General features: G+C 48.9%; 1 pseudogene across 1 annotated transcript in view; it reads right to left on the minus strand.

Moving 5' to 3' along the window:
- Positions 1 to 10,335, minus strand: part of LOC102244525 — a 59,938-nt pseudogene that overhangs the window by 725 nt on the left and 48,878 nt on the right. The gene's annotated exons all lie outside the window — the stretch shown is intronic.

Below are 10,335 nucleotides of genomic sequence, written 5' to 3' on the forward strand. Positions count from 1 at the left end.
CCAGCCCGGCTCCGTGCGACATCACGCGGCCCCTGCCCAGCAGGCTGCCTCCTCAGCACATGCATTTCAAGCACAGCTAATGCACAACGGATAGATCTGGCCAGTAAAGAGACAAGGATCCCCTTTTAGATTCAGACAGTTTGTCACTTACATAGACACCGAAGAGGGAAGAGTAGTCAAAGGTGCCAGCTCCTATTGGCCCAGGTGTGGGGCGACATGCAAACAGGTGGGCTAGACGAGAGCTGCACAGACGTTAGCACTTCCTGTGGCGGAGAAGCCATGGTCCCGTGGCAGCTAAGCAGTATTACAGTTTGCAACGATGTGCTTAGTGGGGTAAGGACAGAGGCTTTTCCTTAGAAAGCCTCAGACCCTTTGATAACCCGGAGGCTATGAGAAACGTCTCACAGCACCTTTCCTGGTCCACGGGGAAGTGAAGGGGAAATGCCCGCGCAGCTGCTCCTCACGAGGCCCTCTTGCGTTCCAGGCGGGTCACAGGTGTTCTGCCAAGACCTCGATTCGGCTGGGGTTCCAGCCTTGCCCAAGTGGGCGATGCGGAGATGCGTAGGGTTGCCAGGTGGAGCCATTTCCCTACAATGCGAAGACCCTGAGGCAGGCCAGAACTTGGCCCTTTGAAGGAACTGAATGAAGATGAATGTGGCCAAAGCACAATGAATGGATGAGTGAGTTACAGAGGATTGCAATAGTGAAATAAGCACACGCCAGATGGTGCAGGCCTTGCTGAAAAGTTTTAAGTGTAGTGAGAAGCCCCTGAAAGTTTCTAAGCACAAGAGTGGGTAATTCCTCCATGGAGAAAGCAACCAACCCCACAGAAAAACCTACAGAGCCTGGTAGTTGGAAATCCCCAATGAAAGAGCCCAGGAAGGTCCGTTACCCCTAGAGCAATGGTTATTACATTTTTTGATCTTAGGACTCCTTTATATTCTTAAAAGCTATTAAGTACCCCCAAAGAGCTTTTAAAACATGGAATATATATATATTCACTCACAGTTAAAGTGAGAAATTTAAAATATTTACTTACTCATTTAAAAAAAACAATAATAAACTCCATCATGTGTTGATATAGTTTTATGAAAAAAAACTATGGCTTCCTCAACATAAATATTTAGTGAGAGGAGTGGCATCATTTTATGCTTTTGTAAATCTCGGGTTCTTCGTTCATTCTGTCACAGGTCGTGCAGCCTGTGGAAAACTCTACTGCACACTCAGGAGAGAATGAGAGTGAAAAACGAAAGTAATGGTTTAGTAGTACCATCAAAATAATTTCTTAAAATATATTTTTATTGATTTCATAGATGAAAGGGGAGAGAGAGGGCGATAGAAACATCAGAGAATCATTGACTGGCTGCCTCCTGCACGCCCCACACTGGGGATCGAGCCCATAATCTGGGCATGTGCCCGGGAATCAAACTGTGACCTCCTGGTTCATAGGTCAATGCTCAACCACTGAGCCACACTAGCTAGGCCCATCAAAATAATGTTGACTTTCAATGGGGGGGTGGGGGGAAGGGGACGGAGAAAGGAGACATATGTACTACTGTCTGTAATACTTTAAACAATAAAAAAAAATAATGTTGACTTTAGTACCCCCTGGAAGGGGCTCAAGGACCCCCCGGGGTACCTGGGCCACCTGTGGAGAGCCATTACCTTAGAATCAAAGCCACCACAGGACAAGAACTCATGCACTCGAGAACACAAAGCTTCCGACCAGCTTCTCAATGCTTGTATTGCTTGGGATACTAATTAGAGCAAAGTTAAGCTGCGGTACCAAGATCCCAAAATACAGAAAGAAAAGAAGATAGAAATGAACTTCTCTTTGTTCCACGGGTCATTTATAGACCACTTTCCTTCCGTTTCATGGGCTTGCCATCCCTTAAAAGATTGTCTTCATCTAACCAGGGGCCATCTGGGCTCCAGCTTGCAGGAAGGGAAAACGGAGGAAATCCAGGGCAGCGATTTTGTTTTAAGCAAACAAGGCAGAAGCAGCACATAAATTCCACTCGATTTTATTGGTTAAAACTTGGTTACATGACCTCATCTAATCACAGAAGAGGCTGGAGAATGTATTCTTTAGCTGGGCAGCCAAGTAGGCAGAAATAGAGGGTTTGGGGAGTAGCCAGTGTCTGCAGCACCTCACTCTCACATAAGGACAATCAGAGGAGGGACAGAAGTCTGTGGTGTGCAACGGAACACTATTCAGCAACGAGAAGAAATTGCTGACACAAGTCGCACTATGAAGGCATCTCAAAACCATTATTCTGAATGAAAGAAGCCAGACACAAAGAGGAAAAATTATATGGTTATATGATTATATGATTTTATTTAAATGAAACCCAAGAAAAGACAAATTTAACCCATAGTGTCAGAAGGCAGATTGGTGGGTGCTTGGGACCAGGATAAGGTGGTGACTGATGGCAAAGGGGCTCAAAAAGAATTTTTTTTGAGTGGGTCAGAATTTTCTATACCTTGGCTATTGTGGTGATTACATGGGTATAATGATTTATTAAGTTTTATCTAAATACACACCTAAGTAGGTTCACTTTACTGAATGTAAACTATACCTAAGTAACGTTTAAAAAACAAAACAAAACACGAAGTAGAGGAATAGCTCCTAAGTTTTGCTGCATGTAAACTATACCTAAGTAACGTTTAAAAAAACAACAAAACAAAACACGAAGTAGAGGAATAGCTCCTAAGAGCAGAGGTTATTGTCTTTATTCACTGCTATATCCCTATCACCTAGAACAGTGTGTGGCATATAGTAGATTCTGCATAAATATCTATTGAATGGATTATTGAAAACATAAAAAAAACTCTCAGAGATTAAAATTGAGATAAACTTTAAAATAAAAATGCAACAGAGGGACTGGGAGATAAAATTGCTCCCAGAAAAAGAAAACAAAAGGAGAAAGAGATGGGGATAATAGGAGAGAAAAGATTAGAGACTCAATTCAGTTCTGACATCCTGTGAATAGGAGTTGCAGAAAATAAGAACAGAGGAGGAAGATATGATCAAATAGATAGCAATGAACTGAAGGACATGGCTTTCAAATTAAAAGATGGCCCCAAGTAGGACATAATGAATGAACAAGACTGACACCAAGAACCATCATCATGAACCTTCAGGACAACGAGGACAAAAAGAAGATTCTAAACGCTCTAGAGAGAAAAGAACTGGGATCAGATGGCATGGACATCTCACCAGCCCCAACTGCCGCTTAGAATACAATGAGCCATACTTGCAAATTCTTGGAGAAACTGGTTTGCTACCTAGTATTCTGTACCCAGCCAATTGATCAGGCGAGATGCTAGAATAAAGACATTTAGCTACTTAAGGATAAGCTGCAGAAAAAAAAAGAGGGGAAAAAATTAAAGAGAAGACATAGTATTCAGGAAATAGAAGGTCTGATTGTGAGAGGCAAAGGGATCTCTAGAATGATGGTGGAGGGAGCTTGTAGGAGCCCAGAAGGCACTCAGACCAGATGGGAGCAGGAGAAAGCAAGGACTCAGGAAGGATGTTGTAAAGACAGAAAAAAAAAATTATGGTTTGAAAATACTGAAAGAAGATTTTAATTTCTGTCAGAGATATGTGGAGTTAATTAGCAATAAGTAGATAGAAAACTAAGCAAACTTTGAAAAGAGAGAGAGAGAGACAAGTTTAATTCCAGGGGAAATGATGTTATTCAAGATAGGAAATAGTATCATAGTGTACAATGTGGCTCAGCTGTGAACAATGGTTCCATAGGCATAATAATATAAGCACTTAATGATCTCATAAATATGTTCGCAGCGCTATTGGGCAGATGAGGGAAGAGAGAGATGATGTGTTTGTGTCTGAGCTAAATCTCCATCTTCCATAACAGGAAGAAAATAGTCTGATTGTGAGAGGCAAAGGGATCTCTAGAATGATGGTGGAGGGAGCTTGTAGGAGCCCAGAAGGCACTCAAACCAGATGGGAGCAGGAGAAAGCAAGGACTCAGGAAGGATGTTGTAAAGGCAGAAAAAAAAATTATGGTTTGAAAATACTGAGAGAAGATTTTAATTTCTGTCAGAGATATGTGGAATTAATTAGCAATAAGTAGATTGAAAACTAAGCAAACTTTGAAAAGAGAGAGAGAGACAAGTTTAATTCCAGGGGAAATGATGTTATTCAAGATAGGAAATAGTATCATAGTGTACAGTGTGGCTCAGCTGTGAACAATGGTTCCATAGGCATAATAATATAAGCACTTAATGATCTCATAAATATGTTCGCAGCTCTATTGGGCAGATGAGGGAAGAGAGAGATGATGTGTTTGTGTCTGAGCTAAATCTCCATCTTCCATAACAGGAAGAAAATAAATAATATTTACAGCTATTCAGTGTGAATAGTTGTATAAGCATATGATTTAGAAACCTGATGGGAGATGCTAAAATAAATAGACAGAAGAATTGAAAGTGTTGGTCTCTGGGGCCAGGGATTGGAGTGAGGAGAGGAGGGGCAGGGGCTTCAGTTTGTCTTTAAAGGCCTTCTGGAACTCTTCAAGTTCTTTATGTACATATATATTTTAGACAAAAATAAAAATTAACAGGTGGAGAAAGGAGGGTACAAAGGAGAAGGCATACACAAGACTATTCGACAAAAGTTGTCTCCCCTCAGCCCACCACCCAACATACATGGAGTGGGGGAGACACTGTTCTGAGCATCTCAGGGCCTCAAGCCTATGGTTAAGGCCACAGGGGCCCCTTGGCAGTGGCCTAGGTAGACCAGTCACTCATGTGTTGGCTCCCTTCCTTCAACACGGCTACTGCCGAGTTGCTCTGTGCCCAGCACGGTGCTGGTGAAGTGCTCAGAGAGACGTGACAAAGGCATGGTTCTTGCCTCCGGGGTCTCCTGGACTTCAGGGTCGAATGCGTGACACATAGAGGGCAGAATCTGTTGGGAGGGAGGGAGGGAGGATGAATATTGTGTCTGAGTCAGTCCCATGAATCCATTCTCTCAAGGTCACCAAGCCTGAGTCCTATCCAAACCTGTCTCTGAAATGTCACAGATGGTGTACAGGGGGCACCTCTGTGGTAGGGAAAACCCCCAAACCTGAGAGTCAGGAGGCCTGGGTGCAGCCCCAACTTTGTCATTCTTGCCAATTCTGTGACCTTGAGCGACGCCTTTATTTCAGTTTTCTCCGCTGCTCAGTGGGGATGTGGGAACACACCTCTCCTGCTCCGAGTGATACACAAAAGCCCCTCCAGGCTCAGGCAAGCTTGGGCTGCTGTTATAAGGACACCAGCCCCGCCCTGTCCCCAGGCAGGATGCCTTCCGCACACAGGAGCCTTGTCATCTGGCTTCCTCAGAACTGCAGTCCCAGCCAGGAGTGAGGGAGATATTTCAGCCTAATTGGATGCCACACACAACTAACTCTTCACACGGAAAAGAAAGGAAAGGGAGGAAAAGGCATGACAATCGCACCACCTCCCCCGCTCAGGATTGATGAATAAGCAAAAATCTTCAGCTTCTAAAAGGCCACGTGGAAGAAGAAACAGATGGTGTCTGGGATGTGCTGAGGGAGCCCCGAGGAGGGCTCTGACTCACCTCTGCCCTCCAAGAAGGGGTGGAGGGGCAGAGAAGGGATGGGGAGGAGGCTGGGAGCAGGGGGGATGGGGGCTAGGTAGAGACCCCAATGGAAATCTGGTTCTGGGAGGTGCTCCTCCATCCCAGCAGAAGCCTGGAAGCACCTGGCACCGGCCACACAGACTTTTTGATGAGCTGAAAGCGAGAGGTTCAAGGAGTGTAGACTCCCCGTCCTGTGAGCGTGGGGGTGGGGGAGGGGATCATTAAGCTCCCAGGATGGCAGCGTGGTGATGGGCAGACATTTGTTGAGAACCCGGTACACACACGCCAGGCGCTGTACCAGACCCTGAGGAAACCAAGGTGAAGTTAGCATGGCTCTGGCCCTCAAGGAGCTCTCAGCTTGACAACCGAGCATTTGGATGTAACGGGGTGGGATGTGGATCCCAGCTCATCATAAGCCATGGAAACACATCAGTCGTGGCCCAGGAGTTGGGCCTGGAGAAGAGGGCGTCTTGCTGGGGTCAGGCTTCAGCTATGGTGAGAGCATGTATCTCCTACAGGTGGAGTATCTGTCTGGGAGGCTCCAGGGACTCGGACTCGCAGCTGACCTGGGAGCAAGAGTAATGCTCCTTCCGGCCGCTAGGAGGAGCTAGTGTCCTCGAGTGGACTGCAGGGTGGTGCTCTCTAGGGAGAGGCAGGGAGCATTCAGTAGGTGGGAAGGGTAAGTGTCTGAGGGCATCCGGGTCTCCTCCCTCCCCTCCCCTCCCCTCCCAACTACTCCCCTTTGACTCTGCCTGTTTCTTTGTCACACACATGGTGGTGGTGGGAGTGGGTTACAGGTTCCATGGAAATAGGCAGATTGTGCATAAAACAAATGGATACTCACCTGCCCAGCCCAGAGCATGAGCAATGTAGGGGGGTAGTTTTGCCAGGTCATTCTACTCAGCTGACCCTCAGTTTCCCCATCTGTACGATGATTTCTGAGGCCCTCTGCTACGGTTAAAGCAAGGATTCCACGACCATGAGGACCCTGCGGTCCCCCGGTTCCCAGCACTGCCCTTTCCCCTCTGCCCTGGCTTTTCCTGCGGGTGCCCTCCAGCCCCTACCCCCAATTCAGGAACATTCCTCTGGGATGGGGGAGGTTGTAAGAGGCAGAATCTCTGGGAGACCCAGGCCTCTCTCTCATTCCAGCACAGACTGCGTGCGTTCCCAGCTCTCAACCAGACCTCTGCACCTGCACATCTCTAAGGCACCTCACCCGCTCCCCCCGCAACCCCCAACTCCTGGCTGCTCTTCTTCTTGGGCTGCCCATCTGAGGGGTGGCCCCACCACCCTCCCCACCACCCAAGCCTGAATCTAGGCATCAACATCAACCCCTCTCGTCTCACACGTCTCTTTTTCAAACACTACTCCCCTTTGACTCTGGCCTGTTTCTTTGTCACACACATGGTGGTGGTGGGGAGTGGGTTACAGGTTCCCTGGAAATAGGCAGATTGTGCATAAAACAAATGTATACTCACCTGCCCAGCCCAGAGCATGAGCAATGTAGGGGGGTAGTTTTGCCAGGTCATTCTACTCAGCTGACCCTCAGTTTCCCCATCTGTACGATGATTTCTGAGGCCCTCTGCTGCGGTTAAAGCAAGGATTCCACGACCATGAGGACCCTGCGGTCCCCCGGTTCCCAGCACTGCCCTTTCCCCTCTGCCCTGGCTTTTCCTGCGGGTGCCCTCCAGCCCCTACCCCCAATTCAGGAACATTCCTCTGGGATGGGGGAGGTTGTAAGAGGCAGAATCTCTGGGAGACCCAGGCCTCTCTCTCATTCCACAATTCATTCCCCAGCACAGACTGCGTGCGTTCCCAGCTCTCAACCAGACCTCTGCACCTGCACATCTCTAAGGCACCTCACCCGCTCCCCCCGCAACCCCCAACTCCTGGCTGCTCTTCTTCTTGGGCTGCCCATCTGAGGGGTGGCCCCACCACCCTCCCCACCACCCAAGCCTGAATCTAGGCATCAACATCAACCCCTCTCGTCTCACACGTCTCTTTTTCAAAAAGTCCAGACATGCATACCTCTCCCTCTCCCTCCACCACTGCCCTGGTTCAGGCCTGCATTATTTCTTTCCGGAACCGGTTGGTCTCTCTGACTCCAGTCTGTCCTCTCTCTAATCTATCATCTATCTGTGCTGCTGCCAAAGAGCTCTTTCTAAAACACAAATCCGATTATGCACATCTCTGCTTTAAAATCTTGGCCGTAGCCTTGTGGCCTAAAGATAAATCCAAAGTCCTAATGAGGCTTCCAAGTCCATTCATGATCCAACCCTTGCTTCCTAGCCCAAGCTCATTTCCCAGCATGCTCCTTGATCCATCCATACCACCCTTCTCCCTACCCCCTGATAAGCCCAGGTTCTTTGGGGGTTATTGCCTTTGCAAACATGGTCCCCTCAGCTAAGAATTTCCACCCTGACTTTTGGTCGGTGAACTTGAACTCCTCCTTGAGCTCAAAGCAGTGAAGCCTTTCCCAAGAACCCCAGGCAGGGTTCCCATCCCACTTATGTTTCTGTTATCTGTCTGCCTCCCTCCCTAGGCTGTAAGCCCCTGCTTAGAGCTGAATCTCCATATCTCATCAATGCTTAATGTGTGCACGAATTCAGTACACAAATTTGAATGAATGAATGAATAAATAAATATATGAATGGCCTGGGAAATTGCATGCTGCTTCCCTCTTTCTCCGCTGGAGCCCATTGAGCAAAGGAAAGACAAGAGTGGTAGGAGATCAGGCGGGGGAGGGGAGGTGGGGGAGGCCAGACCAGCCAGGGTCTTGAGGACCAAAATAAGAAATCTGGATTTTAATTTTCTTTTACTGGATCTCATGTTCACCAGTTTAATCAATTAGCTCATACTCCTCAGAGAGTGATGCAGTATCATCATCCTTGTCGTCATCATCTGATTTGCTTTTGTGTTTTGTTTTGGTTTTTTTTGGTCTCTCTCTTCACACGCAATGAGAACCCACAAATATTTATCTCATGTGAATCTTCTGCCCTCTCTACTTTTACTTACAGAGAAGGATTTGAGTTTCCTTCTGAAAGCAATGAGGCGTCTTCAGAGGCTTTTAAGCCAGGGAGTGACATGATGTGATTTTCATTTTATGAAGATTGCTGTGTCTTCTCGGTGGAGAAGGCACTGTAGGGGACAAAGTCGAGCGGGGAGACCAGACAGAGGCTGCTGAAGTGGCACAAATGAGAGATGGCATCAGCTGGAGGGGTGGCAGTGGAGACAGAGAAAGTGGACAGGTGGGCCTCGTTTAGGAGGGAGAGCCGACCAGATTGGCTGGTGTCTACGAGGTGAGGAGCAAGAGAGAAAGAGACCTCAGTGTAAGGTTCGCGGCGCAGGAGACAAGGTCAGAGAGCCAGGCAAGTCAAAAAGGAGGAAGTGAAGTCACCCCAAAAGGGAGTGGAGGCACTTTTTTTATACAGCTGGTTAGTGAGGGCGGGGGAGCAGGAGCTGTGGGAGTTTACACTGCAGGCCGATCTGTTACGGGTTCCAGGAAAGAACCAGTATCTGCATCACCATCTGCCTTGCGGTTGCATGCATCGGCTCCTGGACTTCCCTCCGACCTAACACTCAGCAGTGGCAGTTCCAGAATTTCTATAGAGAAGGGTTTGGGGGCGGTCATTTGATGGAAGTGGGGCCAGGGAACTTGCCTAAAAGCTGTGTGCATAGCAAGCACACTGTTATTTACACTGTATTCCTTTTTTTTTTTTAATGTTTTTAAAATTGATTTTTAGAGAAAGAGGAAGGGAGAGGGAGAGAGAGATAGAAACATTAATGATGAGACACAATCATTGATCAGCTGCCTCCTGCAACCCCCTGCTGGGGATCGAGCCCACAACCCAGGCATGTGCCCTTGACGGGAATCAAACCCAGGACCCTTCAGTCCCCAGGCCAATGCTCTATCCACTGAGCCAAACCGGCCAGGGCTCTGCCATACGCTTGCTTTCTTTGGGGAGGTTCTCTGCTGCAGCCCCCTGTCGGGCTTTGGGGGCACGTCCCAGCTCTTCCCCAGCTCTCCTGCTTCCGGGGCCCTGGCAGGTTTTGACGGAGAGAGAAGGTCTAAGAACTGCGCAGAGGCCCAGGCCTTTGTGAGAGGCTGGTGCCGGGGCTGCATCCCCGGGGGGAGAAAAAAACGAATGCCTTGGACTTCCAGCTGGAAGAAGTCTCAGCCCCGAAGGTGGTCCCTGTCCCCTAGCCCTCCTCGGACCCCCTCCCCCAGCTCCGCCAGCTGCCAGAGAGGGAAGCGGGGAGGAGGAAGGCCGGGTGATTAAGAGCTGAGCTTGTCAGGGCTGAGGCCAAGGGGCGCGCCCCCTGGGTGACATTTTCTCGCATTGTGTCCTCTGAACAAAAACGAGTCTTATTTGAGGAGTTGGAGGGGGGTGGGGGCTGGGGGCCGAGGCAGCCGAATGGAATCGTGGCTCCAGGGAACGGCGATTACTCATCAAAGGCCAGGGCAGCCCGCGTCTTTGTGTGCCCTCCGCGGCCCGCCCGTGCCTGGCCACAGGCCCCCGGCCCTAGACCGCCACCCCCCCAGCAGGGCTCCGACGGGGGAAGGGCAGGGGATCGTGTGTGGGCAGAGAGCGGCTGCAGGACCATGGGGGAGGGGTGACCAGGGCGGGCTTCCTGGAGGAAGGGAACGTGGAGAGGAGCTGGACAGAGGGGAGGCTCGAGGAGGAGAATGGCTTCGGGCTAAGGGGAGGAAAAAGGCAGTGGGTCTC

The sequence above is a fragment of the Myotis brandtii genome, unplaced genomic scaffold (assembly GCF_000412655.1).
Source record: "Myotis brandtii unplaced genomic scaffold, ASM41265v1 scaffold265, whole genome shotgun sequence".
Lineage (NCBI taxonomy): Eukaryota > Metazoa > Chordata > Mammalia > Chiroptera > Vespertilionidae > Myotis > Myotis brandtii.